This window comes from Cavia porcellus, unplaced genomic scaffold, assembly GCF_034190915.1.
Source record: "Cavia porcellus strain 051 isolate PalLab524CR breed Dunkin Hartley unplaced genomic scaffold, mCavPor4.1 scaffold_15, whole genome shotgun sequence".
Lineage (NCBI taxonomy): Eukaryota > Metazoa > Chordata > Mammalia > Rodentia > Caviidae > Cavia > Cavia porcellus.
The window spans coordinates 18,492,923-18,512,737 of NW_026947498.1; positions in this window are offsets into that span (position 1 = coordinate 18,492,923).

Below are 19,815 nucleotides of genomic sequence, written 5' to 3' on the forward strand. Positions count from 1 at the left end.
GTCATATATTTGTTTGCCTTTTGTCTCCACTACAAGGATGAGACTGCATAATCTTTGATGGAGCTGGATCCCAGGCCCCTTCCATTTGCCTGTACTCTTCGCCTCTTCCTTTCTTCTTTTGTATTCAAAGACTCTCACTAAATTGTCCATGCCGGTCTCTAACTAATTCCTTCTCCTGAGAAAAACAAGGAGGTAGATTTCAGGCATGTACAACTTAATCACATTGAGGTTACATTTCATTTCACTTAACTAGGGCTGGATAGCTTTCTTTGGCCAAAATAAAAAATAAAAATTAGAATCAAAGTACATACCCCAGTCCTTAAAGTCCTGTACTACTTTCAACTTTGTATATGCAACATTTGGAATGTCAAATTTAAAACTGCTGATATTTGTCTCTCAGTTGAATACTTCTAAATGTACTTTTAGCAAAACAAAGACAAAAATATCCAATAACAAAATAAGTTAAAAAAAATGTTACTCTAGATTCTCTTAACATCATAAGTCTGCTTAAAATTACTTATGTAAACTTCAGACTGGGTTTTGTAAACATTTAAAAAGTTGGTATTGTCTAATTTAGAAACCAAAGGTTTTCACCAATATATTTCCTTCAAAGGAATAAAATATTAGACAATCATATATGGATATATATATGTTATATATATACATATACATATTATATACTGCTGTGCATGTTAATAATTAATAAAATAGGGAATTTGTAAATTTTAAAAACCATCACATAAAGATTGAGGGATATAAAAGAAATTTAAAATAGTTTAAATGAAAATAATACTTATTTGAAATGTATACTACTAAAACTTCTAATATGGTATTCATCTAACTTAAGGAAATATTGATAAATAAGCATTGTGACAGGAGACATTGTTAAGATGATGGTTTCTTTGGAGCCATTGTAGACGATCAGATACCTATAAAGTTATCTCATAAATTGTCTGTAATTCAGATATAATTAATTTATTTCTAGTTTTCTTTGCAACAGAAACATTTTGTACACTGAAATCAATAGAACTTATGCAAAATATCATGGTATGTGAATGTATACAGTGACAACAGTTTTAAGTATTTCTGAAATTTCTTTTAAATATTGAAGAATTATTTTAATACAGCTGATTTCCAGCTTTATATAATAATGGAAAGATTCTACTATTAAAGACCAAGTAGATTTATAGTGAAAATATAGTCACTTATTTTAAAATAAAAGGTGTTCATTTACTTTTAAGCTTTAAAGTTCAAAATTAATTAGTTCATGAGAGTATGAATGTTCAATCATGCCTAAATTTTATTAATTTTACCAGAGGAAATGAAATGTTCTAAAAACAAAACTGAACAGGAAATTAGGTAACAAGGAACCTAAGAGATTCATATTAACCTTAATTCCGGCACAGATTTTGAGTACAATTGCCAGGTCTAAAGTAATCCCAATTTATTCAGAAAACGTTAAACCTGAAGTTAATTTCATAAATAGGGATATAGACTTGTTTTAGAACTTGGAAAAATAAAAATGTCCTTGACAAAGATAATATAAATCAGTGTTTCTATGAAAAGCAAATTGTTTTAGCAAATGAAGTCAAATAGATTAATATCAAAAACACTGACAAATGGTTATATGTAATATATATTTTTTTACTTTCCTTCAAATTCAAATTCCTTTTGCAATTAGATGGCTGAATTTAATAGAGTAAGTCATTCACTTATGCATAACTCATACTTAATGATTCACTATGAAGCAAGTTCTAAAAAATTATTCATGAAAAAACATTTAAGAACTCAAACGCCGTAAGATGAATTAAAGTACCAGCAGTGTATTAGTTTTAGGCACATTTTTCTACAGATCCACGTAAGACTGTAATAAAAATTTGAAAGAAGTTTTTATCATCATTTTTGTCAACTAGATTTAGAAAAACAGTAAACATTTTTCCTTCAGATTTATTTTAAAAAAGAAAATAACACATCTGAAGTTTATGTAATATATTTTTGTAGGCAATATTCTGCCTTTTGAGTGTTCATTTTTAGCTCCAGTTTTAGTGTGTATGTATCAGCCAACATTTTGATGGCTTCAAGTTGTTATAATGTTTCTTAAGAATTAAGTAATACTATTTTAAAGTATCCAAAGTGATTTTTTTTTATTTTTAGCACTCAACTTTTAAACTTAAATATGGTGTGAAACTCTCAATGAATAGTTCTCCAATTTTTACTGTTCAAAATACTTTGACAAATGTGTTAATTTTATTTTGAGTTGAAAACAATTAATTATATTTTCAGAATTTTATTTGTAATACACTTACACGTATATATATATTATAAGTATATAGAATTCACATTCTACATGTATGTGTGTGTATATATATGTCATAAAATGATTCATTATATCATAATTCTTTTCAGCATACATATAAATTTCAAGACAAATGAGAAAGTACTTCAAACTTCAAGACACTTAGAAAAATCTATGTTTGTGTAGATACTCTATTTCTCCCCATTTTTATTTATCATTAATAGCCACCTCCCCAAACTACGTGATACAGGAATCATTCTTTAAAATTCATCTTTACTTAGTGATCTTTGTTTCCTATTGTAAAATGATTCTGCATATAGCCATGAAGTGAAATCACATAAAACTATTTCAGTGATGTAAACTTCAGAAACATATTGATGTCTTTTTGCTGAAAGATGAAATCAAATTCTCATGTTCCTTACTTACATCATTTTTCATAAAGCTTAGAGACAACTTTTGTGTTATTCATGCTACACTTTTTCTCAGCATGCAATTTCTTATCCTGCTGTATTTTTTTTTTAATTTAAGGAGAAAAAGAAAAAAAAGGTACAATAATACAAAATTAAAAAATAAACAGTAACAAATCACTAGTTAATAGATTAGATATTCTCATCTTAGAAATAGTTGTTCAAGTTACAAAATTGAAGCATACAAAGTGGACTTTCAAACAGTGAGAGTGCAAACAGTTTTGTTCAATGATCCCAAAAAACTCAGTAATATGGTTATCTGTCTTATACACTTAAACGTATATGCAGTTTTAACCTTTAGAGCACTTGCTTTTCTTTTCTTTTGTACAATGACAATTACACATTTTGGATTTTATTACTCCCATAGTTCTTTTTACTCTTTCTGAAGAGAGCAAAACCAAATGCGACATACCAGAACAGTGTCAGTCAAATCAAAAGGATGGACACAATAGATAATGTAAAAACAAAACACAAGTTGATCAACAATGGTTATCATACTGCCTCTTGCTATTTTAAGAAGAATTGCCTGTTATAATAAAATTGAACAAAACAGTAAAGAATAAAACCAAAGCATTGGAGACATTACAGGACTTTAAAAGAAGATAATAGTCAACCAGAATGATTGTCGTGGTTACTTTTCTGTCATTGCAAACACAAAATACCCTACACACAAAATTAAGGAAAGAAATGCTTAGATCACAATTTGTGGAGGTTTTAGTCCAACATCAACTAGCTCTGAAGAAGGATGGCATGCACAGGGGCAACACTTTCAGGTGGCAGAACACAGCAAAACACCAAGAGCCAAAGGAGCGGAGAGTAAACCTTTCTTACTGACTTATATTGATGCAGGCTAGCCCTGCTAGCTTGGATGTAGCACTCACAACTGATCCATGCTCTCCTCTTGCACAGGCTCAGGATGTTTACAAGGGAAGATCCTGGCCTCCTGCTGAGCTACTGCATTAAACTGCTAATCTTCTCAAGTTGAAACAATGGATCAACCATTACACTGACTTTTTCAGTACATATCTTCATTATAACTTACTGAACAAATGGTTAAAAATAGTCATTAGTGTAAAGGTTCTTTGCTATGAGAACAAGCAATAAAGTTGTAAATTACAGGAATAGAAGAAAAGAAGATGTCACCTAGGAATTGAAACACATTTAGCTTTTATAATTTGGACAAATTAATTCAGTAAGCTAAGGAGCTATGGGAATTAGTTACGCTTCAGACAATTTGCTTTGTAAAGGGAATGTTTGCTAAGATTGGCCCTTGATCCTATCGTTAGAGAGCTGTGACCCTATACTCTCTTAAGAAATTGAGGATGTTGTACTAAGATATCTTCTATATTTAGAAAGAATAGGAAAACGAGAGAATTAGTAAGCAACCAGTGTTGTTCCTCTTTTTTCCTCTATGGAGAAACACAATATATTTAATATGTCTCTTTATGCTCAACGCTATTTTTCACTTAAAGTATTTCTTTTTACCCAAATTTCTTTATTACCAACAATTGGTGTACTTGACAGGCATCTTATGAAGAATTATGCTTGAAAATTGAAATTGGTGATAGATAGACTAATAATTACTCAGGACTGATTGTAAGCAAACTGGTAGGGTCAGGTCCATTTAAATGTTAAGTACCACCAGTTAGTAGAAATGTAAATTAAATGAAAAGAAACAGAATTACAAAATAAGCTTTTGTGATAAGCTCCTGCAATTTAAGGACAGAATTCTTTGAATATTTCAAAGACTATTTTACAGAAACACTGTAAAGCAACTGCTCCATATTTCCTGTGATGTCTGGAAGACTGAACCAGTTACCTATACGAAAAAAGAGTCTGATTTTTTGTTGAAATAATTAATTCCATTGTTACTAAATTATTGTGTCCACACAATTTGTATCAAATACATAGATAAGATTGTTAGGCACAACAGAATTTCACTGAAAAAATTTCCATCACTAAAAAAAGATTACCTAATGCAGTGAAAATATGCCTTATTCTTACAACCACATGTTAAATAAAGATCTAGTGATAGTTATGTCTTCTGAAAATGTGATAATGTTCCACACATAAAGCATCATTAGTAAAACTTTATTATGTCTTATGTATAGTTTAGGAAGGAATAATTGTTTTAAGCTAAACTGATATTTCTTCTTTCATCAATCTTATCTGTTATGACTAAAAATAATATCTGAATTTACTTACTGTAAATTTGTGTTATGAAAAATGTTTTTAGCTCCCTATTAATTTTAATGTCTTAGTCTTACCTAGGAACAAAATTGTTTCTACGCATGAGATTTTCTATGTTAGAGAATTCATTCCTCAGCCAATCTTGCAGGTATCACATAAAGTGTGATAAAACATGATATTTAATTTTTTAAAAAAAATATAGTGAAAGGCACATTGTCATAAACCCCTCTCAAAATTTCTCAATTTTTTTGAACACACTTACCCTACCTACTAGCCCCTTTATGAAGCATTTCTGAAATACCCATATTTACCCTGCCATTGCCATATTTTACTAATAGATATTCTCAGATATACCTTTTTCACAGTACAAGCTCTTTGAACTCAATATGTATCTTTAAACATTTGATGTTCTATCTGTCATTTATTTAGGTTCTGTGTCCATTTGGGCAATGGGATATAAAATAACGAAATATTTTGAAAGAGATGATGTCTTTAGTTTGGTAAATGTGCTAGGCAAACATGTTGCAGATATTAAAACTGAAGGAATCTTGCTCCAGAACTCTTAAGTATTGGCCCTATACTCAAGAAAAACAGAAAAGGCTGCAGACACAGAAAACAAAACTGAACATTATCAACAAAAATATGAATCAGCTTGGACTGGCAAAGGCAATAGATGCTTCTGAGTAGTTGAGTATTGGGTGTGGCAGAAAGAGGTGGGCTTTAAAATTCACAGAAGGATTGCACATCCCATAGTTATATCATGCAGCTCCCACATTGCTGAGTGACTACTACTTAATTACCAATCATATTCTCCACTCTCCACTGTCTGCGTACACCTAAAGCCAAGGTAATCCACATTTGTAAGGCTGCCGTGGGAAAAGCAATTCATAAAAACTAGTCCTAACATTCCTGATTCCACTCTCAAAATCATTACACAGAAAGCCAGGTTCTTCTACTAAAGACATTCCCCAAGACACTTACCTCATTCCCCTGCTTCAGTCTGTAACTCTGGTTGTGAGCCTTGGGTTTGCCTTCACTGGTGAGGCCCCACCTCATAGGCTGCCTTTAGAGGAGCATGGACCTCAAATAAATGCTGGGAAACAAGCAGAAATTGTCATCAGTTTAACCCTGAAGAGAAATCGATGACTTCTGAGACAAAGTACCTATGAAAATTTATACCAGTGATTCATGAAGTAACCTCTAAATTTGAGGCCAACCTGATCAGTTCATTATATTCCAAGAGCAAGGAACACTTTGAACATGAGAAGGCTGCTGTAAGAAAACATTAAAGTCTGTCTGGTTGGGCTCTGGTTTATGGTTAAGTCTGAAAAGGAAAATAGAATTTGCAATGATTCAAAAGTTACAAAAATTGGAAATATATTCTGTGGGTTGTAAGGTTAAACAAGGCATTTCAAAGGAATATGCAATGGTCAGATTTTGACTCAGTACAAAAAATTCTAGGAACAAAGAGTGCTCTGGATATGTAAAATTTTGATGCAGGAAAAGCATTTATGAATTTATTACAAAAACTTGTGTGAATATTCCAGGAAACAACCAGTTCCAAAAGTAGTCAATAAAGAAATTATATATATATATATATATATATATATATATATATATATATAATTATATATGTAATTATACCTATGTATAATATTATATGTAATTATAACTATTATATATAATATGTATTATAAGTACAATACATATGACACAAATAAAAATACACTTACAGTTTTAGTAGAGGATGGCAGCAGACTCACAAGTTGTTAATATTAGTATCAAAGGAGAATAATTTTTTGATTGACGGGATGATCAAGGTTAGGATGCATAGATAAAATTACAAGCTGACATCTGAAAATAAGTGCCTAGAGTGGAAGGAAAATGTTTAAAATGGACAAGAAAATATGAGGTTTGTCAATGTAGAAGTTATTTTTGAAAGTATTTCAGTAGAGGATGTTAACAGCAACGATACTACCACTGTGTAGAAAAAGGACTAAATCTATTTAGAAATCACATTAAGAAAGCAGTAAAATGTGAAAACTGAAGATGAAGAATGGATTAACAAGAATGAGAGACAGAGAACTAATGCCATGCATATTCTATGAAAATAAAAACTGTGCATAAATGGTGTTAATCACAGTCTACAGCCTCATTCGCAACATGCATTAACTCATCTTTTACAGCTTGATTGGGGCTAACTCGTCATAGAGGCAAAAATCCCAAACAGGTTAATTTTTCTGTGAATGTGAACAATTTTATCATCTCCCACTTATGGTCAGTTTTTCTTTTGCCTGACACAAGAACACCATTCTCAACACAAGAACTTTATCATCTTTTGTAGCTTCCTTTTACTGCATAAGTCATTCCAAGAAAAGTCAAGAACATCTACCAGATCAATGAGGTGTGGATAACCCTAACTGCTTCTCACTCCTTGCTCTCTGAGACATTTGCATTTACTTTACAGCTGGATTCTGAATGTCTCTTGATTTGGAGACTCTTTTGAGATATTCACTGAATTCTCAAATAAGGGCAAATCTAGAAATCTTAGAAAAGGTCAACTTTTTACTTTAAATATAATTTCACCTGGTAATCACGTGTTTAAGGTCAAAGATCCTTCTTGACGTTCCTGATAAAATATTTGCATTCCTCTGTTGACTGTAACTACATGTCACAGTTTTTGTGACACACTACATGATGCTTTCATTTTGTATGTGGCTGGTAACTATCATCACATTTTACTTTTTGTTTACAATATTTCTCTTTTCTACTTCAACACTTTGCTCTCTTCAATCTCTTCAATACATTCTGAACCCTCTTATAGTGAATTCATAATTACTAAGGGAAATAGGATTATAAATTTGACTATGTGAAAAGTTTGACAATGAAAAAAGTCTAACAAAAGACTTGCAAAGAAAATGTCCTTCAAAGTATCTAGTATTTTATATATTTAATGTGCCCAAGGTACTATTTTTATATATACAAACTACTGGAAATAGTTACACAGAAATTACTGTATCCTCTGGGTCCATTTTTTTGCCTGTTGATGTATTCTTGGAAATCTTTTAGATATTTTTTCTCATTCCTCAAAACTCTTCTAAGTTCCCCCACATTTGCTTATTTTACCTATTGTTTCTTAGCTGTAATATGGTAATATCAACTTCTCCAAGATTCTTCTAGCACCAAACTCTGCCCTACACCTGCTCTTATCTCTTTTGTCTTCTTTTGAAGATTCCACATTAGTCCTTTGCAATTAAGTGAGAATTAAAATACAACTCATACTACATAAAGGAATGATTTGTTAAACCAATATGGAGTCTGCTTTTTCATGAGCCCATAATCTTAATACATATTAGTTTATCACAAACAACTTTTACATTGTTCGTAAACATTTCCATTGTTTTAAAAGTGTAATACAAGTATGTTTCTTTTCTGCTCCATCAACACATACACTATTTAGGGCATATAATTCATAATATCTTTGTGACGTGAAGAGTTTTGTTATCTACAATTGTTGAATTGAATCTCCTTTGTTATTTCTACCCAGTCTCTCTCAACAATGAGTGCTAATAACTTGATTTATGTTTTGAGTAATTACATAGAGTATTATCTCCTTTGTACTGCACTAATATAAACAATTTTATCCTGAAATAGTTGCAAATTAATAATACATGATTAGACAGTTTTTCACCCTACTTATGAATATAAACAATAGCTTTAGTGTTTTTTAACATATGGCAAAATATTATTTTTCTTTTTCCAGGCTTTTAAAACTTAATTGTTTTTCATACACTTTAGATATACAGAATGGTCACATTCTCCATAGGAAAGTTGTACCTGGACATGATATATTTTGATTTCTCTTTTTTTACTATTCCCTTCCCCTATCTTCAAACCTTCCTTATTCTCAAAGCTTTGTTTACATTTTATCATCGTATCATTTTTATTTTCTCTTCTTTCCTTTCTCCCTTCCCCTCTCTAGTTTCCTTTTCTTTCTGAAAGCTTTCTAAAAATTTCACAATATCTATTATATATGTTGATTCTTATATACATTTTCAGGGAGATAGTGCAATATTTGCACATGTCTGTCTCATTTATTTCACTTACGATTAAGTGTCAAAGTTCATCCATTCAGTTCTAAATGTCTTGAGTTTAATCCTACTTGATTGCTGTGTAATACTCCATTATATATTAAAAAAGACATCTTTTTTTTTTTTAATTCATCCATTGATTGTCACTTTGGTTGTTACCAATATTTAGCTGTCAAAAACTGTTCTTCTATAAACATGGGTGCAAATACATCACTGTGGTATAATGATTTTGATGACTTTGGGAAGCTACCAAGATGGAGAATATGTGGTTTAAATAAGATCTCTAATCCTAGGTTTTTGAAGAATACTCACACTTATTTCCACAGTAATTGTACCAGTTTATACTCATATGAACAGTGGAGACGTGTTCTGTTTTCCCCATGGCCTCACCATCATTTGTTATTGGTTGATTTTTGTCATAATAGCTGTTCTATTTCTACAAGAAATTTAGAGAAGCTCTACTGCCACTAGTCCTCAAAATCTTTGGTTACATTCAAAGAGAAGCAATATTCCCAAACTCATTCCTGGGAGCAAATATTGCAATATTAAAACAAACAAAAAACTGTGAAGGATTCAATCACGAAACTACAGATCAATCTCACTAATGAATGTAGATGCAAAAATCCTCAATAAGAGGATGCAAACAGAATACAGCAAATCAAGATTTTGCACTATTACCAAGTAGGAATCATCCCAAGGATGCGGTGAAGGTTCAATTTATGCAAATCAATAAATGTAATACACCATGTCAACAGAGCCAAGCACAAAAATAAAATAATCATACTAACAGGCACATAAAAACATTTGACAGTCCAACATTCATTCATGATAAAAACCCTACAGAAAATTAGAATAGATAGTTTTTACCTCAATCTGATCTACAACAAATTAATGGTTAACATCATACTAAATAGGCAAATGCTGAAAATTTTCACTCTAAAATTAGAAACAAGATAAGATGTTCACTATCAATTCTTCAGTAAAGTTTGGAAGCAATAGCCAGAGGCATAGTTTTAGCTTTACTATTTGTTTTCCATTTAGACTATGGCTAGACAGTTTTAGAAATAATTAGGTGAAATATTCTGTTTTTTTAAACTTCACATATTTAATATATTAATGTAAAAATATTAATGTATATGTGCACATCCTGAAAATTCATAGTATTTTCCATGTTAGCTTCAGCTTTGCACGTTAACTTGAAAGAGTCCTTTACTCACCAAAAAGGAAATATGATGATTATTACTGTAACAGCCTCTAATTTTAGAGAGCTGTACCTTTGTTGGTTATTTGCATGCAGTCATGGTTTCTTAATTTTTCTAAAACCCCATCTGTTTGTAAAATGAAGCACCTACATCCTACAGTCCTAGATAATGAGGAAAGGTGACAATGTTCATAAATAATCTGTAACAGCGGATGCCACGTGGCAAGGAGGCAGCAGATGACCGGTGTTGGTGGATGTTAAATCATGCTCCATGTCCCCAGAATCACTGCTGTGGTCTGCTTCCAGCAGTGACACTGTTAGGGATAAGTACATGGAAAATCAACATGCAGATATAAATTTCCTAAATTATGCAAAGTTCTTCCTCTTCCTTTCAGTCTAACTCTTGCTATCTCATATTACATCATTTACCTACTAGAGCCCGAAGGTTGTCTTTTTTTATAGCTGAGTAGATTTCCATTGTATAAAAGTGCAACGTCTTTCTTATCCATTCTGTGGTTAATGAGAAAGCTATCCTTGATTTTTCTGCTTCACTGTCACATGGAGCATTGTTTTCTCTCCATTGACTTTTGGTCTATAAATTTCTTTTCATGGTAAATATGTTTTTTGTATACAGCACTTTGATAGATCTTGTCTCCCAAACTACTATACCTGTATTTCTATTGGTGAACTGAGGTTATCTACATTGATGATTATGCACTGGCTCATCTCTGCCTTCCTCTCTTCCTGCCACTGGCTTCCTACTTCTTTCCCTCTCTATTTTCTGCCCTTGGTGATCTCCCTGTGCTACTGTTCCTGGAACTGTGTTCATTTTTATCTCTCTCTAGAATGTCCTTTAGCACTCTTTGTAGAGTTACTTTGGTAGTTATGAATTCCTTCAGTTGGTTTTGTCGTGAAACTTTCTTGTTTCTCCATTAATTTTGAAAGGTACTTTTGCAGAGTACATCAGATTGGAAGTTACTTTCTTCCAAACTCTTCTTGACTTGATTGTTTGTGTTGAGAAGTCTGTCATGATTCTGATGTGTTTTCCTTTGTAGGTGATCTGTTTTTTTTACTTCTAACAGCTTTTAATATTCTGTTCATATGTTGAATTTCTGGCATCTTGATCATCATATATTTAAATATAAATTTATTATGGTTTTGGCTATCTGGAGCTCTATATGCCTCACTCATTTGTATGTCAGGCTCTTTTCCCATGCTTGTAAAGTTTTCTGCTGTTAGTTACATAAATAGCCTTTTTATTTGATTTGTGATGAGCCCTGCTTTTTCCACTAGCATCTATCACTCTTAAATTCTTTTACTTTGAGTCATCTTGCAGCTTTCGAGTTGCTATTTCTTATTTCTTACTATTTTTAAGAGACTTTTTTCCTTTCATGCTTGTTAGCTGTGATCCTGTCTTTAAGGTCTGAAAGTTTGTCTTCAGTTTCTTTCAAGCATTTTGCCCATTTTCAATGGAATATTTAGTTTCCTGGATTTCTCTTTGAATCTGTTTCTTTTATTTGACACCTTTGTTGTGTTGGTCTTTCAAGGTATCCCTCATTTTCCTATGCTTCTGTAATTTTTTATCTATGTCTTCTTTAGATATACTCAGATACTTTAGATATACTTTTATTATGATTTTCATTTTTTTCCTTTACTTGTGATGATATTTCTGATCGAATTTCTTTCAAAGCTTCATGAAATTGCTTCTTTACTTCATTTGAAATCATTTCAGAAAATTCAGGTGTGCAATTTTCAAACTCTTCCATTGTTACATGTCCTGGACTTGCTTTCCATGTGTCGGAGGCCAGAGACTGTCTTTTGCTTCTTCATCTTGACATTTTCCTGGGTTTTTCCAGACAAGCAGATTGTAGAGTGCTGGTCATTTCTTGCACTATAATTTCTTCAAGACATGACTAGCTGATTCTTCCAGCCAGTGCTGGCTACAGGTACCCAGTGGGGGCCAGTGAGTGTGCTGGTGCAGGCGGGCTGCTGCTTTTCCCAGTCTGAGGTAGCTACCTGCAGATAGCTCCCTGGTGGTGGCCTCATGTGCATGAGAATGAAGCTGGGTGCTGCTTCTCCTGACCATCACTGGCTACCAGCAGGAAGCATCTCCGATGGCTGCTGTTGTGTATGTGGGACCATAGCTGCCTGCTGTTTCTTCTAGGAGCTGGCTGGTGCTTCTCTTAACCTGTGCTGCTAACTAGTGGGAGGCAACCCTGATGGTGGCTGGTGTGCATGCCCTTTATTTTTATGTACCTTCACACTCTTCATTATTAGTGTTAACAATAAGATTTTGTTACTTTTAGTTATTTAATAACTATTTTTATTGCTGATTTTTTTTGGTATTTTTAATGTTATAGTTGTTGCTTTTAGTAGATATTGATTCTATAACATTTGTTTTCTCTTTGTATCTGTATTATTACAGATTTTTTCTACTATTAGCAATAGTATAGTTGTACCTGTTACTGATTCTTACACTATGTGAATAACTGATTTTGACGATTAATATTGATGGTATTTTTGTATCATTAATGGTGAAATATTTGCTGCATTTAATTGTTTTTTACTTTATGACATTTCTGGTTCGCCTTTGTGTTGTCAATGTATTGCAGTTCCTGTTTCTTCTCTGAGTAGTTTTGGGGCTAAAAGCCTCAAAGGGAGGTTAGCAAGTAAGAAGATTTTGAAATATTACATGGAAAAGTTTGTAGAGGGTTATAAACATCAAAATGTAACCAAACTTAATTAAAAACCTCAGGAAAACAGAATCTGAAAGATTTCTATAGCAGTGACAGAAATTCACTACCTTAGGTGATTTTTAACCCAGTGCAAAAACAATAAAAATAATAAGAAAAAAAGACAACAGGATTTCCTCTATACTCTGAACTCCCCCAAAACTAATCTCACAAACACTGAAGCATGGTAAGTTATAAGTAAAAACTCAAACACCAACTGGTCAGTGTTAAAGGGACAGAAGAAAAATATAAGCAAATACATAAGATGTTTAGTGAAATCAAAGAACATTTACCTAAACATATAAGGGAGTTTGCCAATAAAAGAGTCTCAAAAGACAGACTGGCAGATTGGATCAAAAAGCAAAGCGTAAGCGTTTTTTATCTATTAAAAAATACATCTCATCCAAAAGAAAGTAAATAGACTTGAAAGGAAGGGATAAAAGCAATACTGCAATCAAATGAAGTGCAAATGTAAGCAGCACTATGTATCTTGTTTTCAGAAAAAGCAGACTTTAAGCCAAAATCAATCAGATGGTCAACACATACTGATACACAGAACTACATACTGATATGTACACCAACTTAATAGGAAGAGATAATTGTAAATGTCTATGCACTGCACAAAATATCCAGGCAAATGACTTAATAAAACAAACAAACAAAAAACAAAATAAAATAACATCAGCAACAATAAACTATTAGGGCCGTGGATTTAGCTCAGCAGCATAAGTGCCTGGCAAATGCAAGGTCATTAGTCCTTTCCCTGGTACAAAAAAAAAAAAAAAAAAAAAAAAAAAAAAAAAAAAAAAAATTACACAAAGAAGGGTAGCTAGACACTGGTACAGTCATAGTGGGAGACTTCAGTACCTCCCTGTCACAATTATGCAAGTCAACCAGACAAAATTTAACAAAGAGACACTGGAGTTAAATGCACCTTTGAACAAATGGAATAGATGTCTACAGAGTATTTCTTCCAAAGTACCAGAGTACATATTTTTTCCAACAAGACACAGAATATATTTCAAAATAGACTGTATTTTAGCCTGTAAAGCATACTTAGAAAAATACAAAATGAAACTGAAATGACCCCCTGCATAATATTGGATCATTACAAAAGGAAGTTAAAATCAATATAAAAAATTATAGAAATGCAACACATGGGGATTAAACAATACATTTCTAAATAATCAATGTAACACAAAACAGTAAAGAGTCTGTTTAAAAAGTTTCTAGAATCAAATGACAGTGAGAGCACAACATACTAAAATGTATTATGAAAGCAGTCTTAAGAAGCTAGTTCAGTTCTATGGTTATGTGCATTAAAAAAAATAAAGTGATCCCAAATAAATAATCAAATGATGCAATGGGACGCTTAAGAAAGATGGGAACAATCCAAATCTAAAATTAATAAAATGAAATGCATTTCAAAGTTGAGACATGATAAATTATTTGGGCATTGAAAATTTATAAATCATCAAAGAATTTGAAAGAGTAAGAAGGGGATGTGAGACAGAGCAGAAGGAAGAGAGTTAAAGGGATGTAAAATAGATCAAGGTATAGTATATTTGTATCAATTGTTCCATAATGTATGTATTTACTATGTAGTAAAACATACTAATAAATATTGGGGGAAAAGATACATTGACATTAATCTCCTTCAAAATATCCCTTTGCTTTGAGTACATTTGTCTAATAATCTTAGCAATGCGTATTTTGGTGTGATAAGGATGTCTTTAAAACAAAAGTTTTGAACACAGGCCATATTTCTATTTATTTATCACCTTTTATTTATATGAGATGGAGGGAGAGCAAAGAAAAGTAAGGGAAAGGAGATGAGAAAAGGAATTAAAATGTGAATATACATGTACCATCTCTACACAATGAATGGAAACATTACATAGTGCAAACAAATAGTAATAAAAATAAGCTAATTTAAAAAAAAGAAATTAAAACTTGCTGATTTGGAGTCATCTGTCTCAATATTCAGTAAGTATATACTGATTTTTCCTGAAAAACATTAGTTATCTCTTCCAGTGTTTATTGTAATTCCAGAAATCTGATATCTACACCTTCAATAATTTATTCTGTATACTTTTCTCCAATATGAATACAGTGATATTTGACTTGGTAAAATGGTGAAGATCTATATAGTAAAATAAAATTCCCATTTTAGACTGATAATTTTAAATCATGTAGTGGTTATCTCAAACTTACTTTATAGTATACACTAATCAAAATCATATTGCGTGCTTACTGATAGACATTATATGAGAGCATGGCGGACACTGGCCGAATGCGGTAAGCTGAAATAACAGATGCTTACAATCACTGGGAGTTGGATTCAGTTTCCCATTTAAGATTTACTTTAGTGGGATAGTTTGGAAACTAGAAATGTAATTGTAATGTTTAACAAACTTATTTGGATATAGTAGAAATTATGTTCTAGTATAAAACACTTCTACATAAATCAGAAAATTTTGTTAGTTTTTTTTTTCCATAAAATACAAAATAGTTATTACTTAGTTTTCTTCTTTGTGCTCCAGGGAGATTTCTAGAAATTCTATTCCAAAAATAAATTATTTTCCTTAAACCCTGCTTTTTGTTATTGAAGGAAAATATCATCTTGTAGGTTCACTCCTTTCTTAGATAGAAAAGAAGCTTGAGGGAAATCTAGGCAATACTAACCATCCACTGTATCAAAATATATATATGAAATGCACAGAATATGATGACGAACATAGATCTTGTTCTCTATTGTATTAATAACTGCTCTTTGTTGAGAATAAAGGATGAAATTAAGACTTTTTGTAATTTTTCTGTATTATAAGAGTGAAAGCTTTGGATTTGAACATTATGTCTAATTTAGTAATTTTCTAATTATGAACAATTTAGTTAAACTACCGTTAGCTTATTTTCAACTTTTACAAATTGATTTTTTTTTGTCTTTCTCAGTATTATTTGGGTAAAGTTTAAATATCTCAACATCTGTAAAAGTGTGTTAAAATACCAAAACACAATAAGAACTCAGTAAGCGCTAAATATTTTAGATGTTTAATTTTGATATAGTATACCTATGAACTATAAGCATTCTGTTAGTCACCATCATTATTTCTCATAAATTTCCATCATTACCATTGTTCATCTCACGTAAAGGCCAGATTTGGTTTTTATGCCATGCCCAAATACAACCAACTCTCTTCTGATTTTTGTAATCTACTTATTTGACTCGGGGACGAAATTTCTTTTCTTCCCTGTAAAGTTACTGGGAGTTCACTTCCAACTGTATCCCACTGTTACACCGCAATATTTTTTGTCACTGCCACATGAGTAGGCCTTTCCCTGAAAATCAAAATCAGCACAGGAAAAGTATTTTCCTGTATGTTTCCACAACATTTTGAGAGATGAATTGTCATTGTATTGTCAAAAAATTCTCAGTTACTGCACTTCTTGAAATATGTGTTGATAACTCTATCTTACTAACTATATCTGGATAATATGGAGTAAAAGCAGAAATTTTATCTTATAGTTTATCTCAGAGATATAGAATATCCTATATCTCATACTGCATAAGGAAGTGGGAATTAAAAGCCAAGGTGTGGTATAGGGGTGGGCAATGGAAAATTTTAAAAGGATGTATTAATACAAGTATAGGAGGGACTCTGGCTAAATGAGCTGGTGGCATTCTTGCTGAAAACAGGCCAGAATGTTCAGGCATCTTATAGATGTGGAGGAAATTTGATGAATAGGTTCAGATACTACTAGTGGTCAGACATCAAGGACAAGCAAGGATTTTTCATAGCCTATGAAGCAGATTTCTTTGCAACTATTGCCCTTCTCAAAAAGTTTACAGAGCTTGTAGGAGTGGGTTCTGAAGCCCAACTAATGTTCAGCCAAGTTAAGAATTTTGTGACAATTGAGAACATCTCATATATTTGTCATACTGCTATTTTTTGCCTCCCCACCGTAAAAAAAAATTACAAATCTAGTATGATTCATTGTATTAACTATGCTGTATCAATAAGCAAATTCTTATGAAACACACTGATCCCCAGACTTCACAGTTCAACTTGTTTAATCTCTCACTAGACAGTGAGGCAATGAGAGATCCAGTGAGTTTCCAGAGAGCCGATCAAGAAACAGTAGAACTCCATTTTTGCTTATGGTGGTTTGGATTCTCAAAAATGCTTGCAATACTTCTTTACAAAAAGGGATATAATTGCAATGAAAGGCATATGCAGAATAAAACATATTCATCTATGAAGTGAAGAGATGTTTTATTCAAACTTTTTGAATTTTACTTGATTTGTAGAATATATATAAAGAAATTTTATACTTTCCTTCCAGAGTCAAAATTGGTTTTAGTTCCAACTACCGTATGCCACTGTCTTAAGTCAGTGCAATTAGGTATTTAACAATAGTTGCTATCAAGCAACATGAATGGTCACTATAGGTCTTATTCTGTGCAGCATAATGAGATACACACACATATTTCATACAAGGTCCTGCTATTGATTTAATATAGATAGATAAATAAATATAGCTGTATATAGACATAGAAATGTCACCACATTATGGATTGCAGTAATCAGATTTCCTATTGCAGGAACACAATGTTTAATACCTACCAATTAAATGGAAGACAGAATTAATTTAGTTTATGGTTCAGGAGATTCAGTCCATGGACAGCTGACCCTAAGACAGAAATACCATAAGGAAAGTGCATGATGGAGGGAAGCTGTTCATTTCATGGCTGCCAGGAACAAGAAAGAGAAGGGAGAAGCTAGATAAAAGGGATGCAGCCTTCAAATGCAAACACCCAATGACATCTCCTCGTACCAGGCTCTAGCTCCTAACAGCAGGTTTTGCTATGAATTCATCAATAGGTCTGTCTGCTGATTAGTATAGTGTCCCTATGAGCCAAATGATATAAAAGGATGCAACTCTCAACCTAATATATGTCTGGTATGAGTTAATGTTCTCTAAAATTGAAGAATTAATTTTAGGAACAATGGAGGTAATGAGCAGTATACAATTATTGAAAGAAATAAAGCTTCTGTCTCAGAGAGAGAAGGGTCCCTAGTGTGGTGTCAAAGACTCTATATTTTCCAGGGAATTTTATAGCATACAACCACAAAGTGAGACTGGTGCAAGGTGAGGAAAATCTGGGAGCTTATAAGGTGAGCATAAGGTGGGACAGATCTATGATCAACCAATATGATTAATTGCTCTTGTAAAATTTATTAATTCAGGAAAAAAAATGGGGAAGCAAGTAACATAGTAAGGGAGCATGCTTAACAACAGTGACTCTTCCTGTAGGGAGTTGGAATGCTTTGGGATTGACTTCCTCAGGGTGACAGAGAACTATGTGGACTATCAATCCTGAGGAAGTGGGTATATTGCTTTGCCTTTTGTCTTGAGATCTGGCCCACAGCAGGAGCTGTTTGTCTCTTCCAAGCTTACAAGGCATCTGAACTTCTCCACTGGCTCCTTTGAGGGCCCACCCCTGTCTGACTGCCTATATTAATTCTCTTTTTTTTTTTTTTTTTGTCTTTTTCCTTTTTATCGGTACCAGGGACCGAACTCACAACTGCCTGCTTGCAAGGCAGGCACTTACTCCGCTGAGCTAAATCCCTAGCCCCTAAAAGACACCCATCTGAATCCCAGCTGCAGTTAGGAGGCCTTTCTGCCGGTGGAGAGAGCTCTCTCTTTTTCAGTCGGTTCTGGGGATTGAACTCATGACCATCCGGTTTTAAGGCAGGTGCTTATGCCGCTGAGCTAAATCTAATTAACTCAGCTTCCTGTAACACACCTCACCTCTGAGCACATGAAAATCTTGCATTACATCCTAGATCTAACTGTAACCTAGATCTTCACACGTACAGATTTTAATGAATATATTAAATATAAAACCCACTGAATTCTTAAAAACATCAACATGTTCCTTTCAAAAATAGAGAAAAACAAAAATCAGGAAAGCAAGATACTAGCATAAAGCTCAATCTTATTACACATTTTGTGCTTTAAAGAATTATAGACTGGGAAAAAATCCTAGTAGGCATTCTCTTCTTATTCAAAATTTCTGCAGTTTGTAAGTTGAAATTTTCTGAAGACCAATGTACAGCTGGAAAGATTTAATAGTTTTTGTGAAGTACTTTTCCTTTCAGTTACAAGTTTCTCATGTTCATTTTAAGCATAATTCTGAAACTTCGTTTTTACTTTAAATTGAAAATTCTTCCTTCTCTTTTTGATATGCTAATATCTTAGAATATCACATTTTTTTACTCAAACAGTAATGAATACTTTTTTCCTAGCCTCCTTTACCCTATCTTTTCCTTTATTTCCTCAAAGACATTTTCTTGAAATGCAGTATATTACTTCATACTCACAAACCTACAAATTTTAAAATCCTTTGTACTTATGTTCTCATATCTATGACTGTATCCCATTTATAAGGAGTCCTTGCATGGTTGTAAGATATACGTATATATATTTTGAATAATTCTTCTTGTTGAATTCTCCACTTTAGACCATGTAAATGACCTATGCAGTCAAAAAATATTTTTTGGTCAATTTTTAGCTGCGTTTATCTCCTAGGAGCTAAGAAACTAAAATTCTTCTGGAGAACATACCTAAATAGTGTTGGTGGGCACTGTCTTTCAAGTTCCAAACTATCGTAGTGGGGAAATGTATTTGGGCATTGTGATTCCACCCTCTATCATGAATCAGCATATGATCTCTTACCAAACAAAATTATAATCAATAGCTCTGAAAAACAATGGATGAACACAGTAATGATATTATAGAGGCTGGGGATTTAGTTCAGCGGTATAAGCACCTG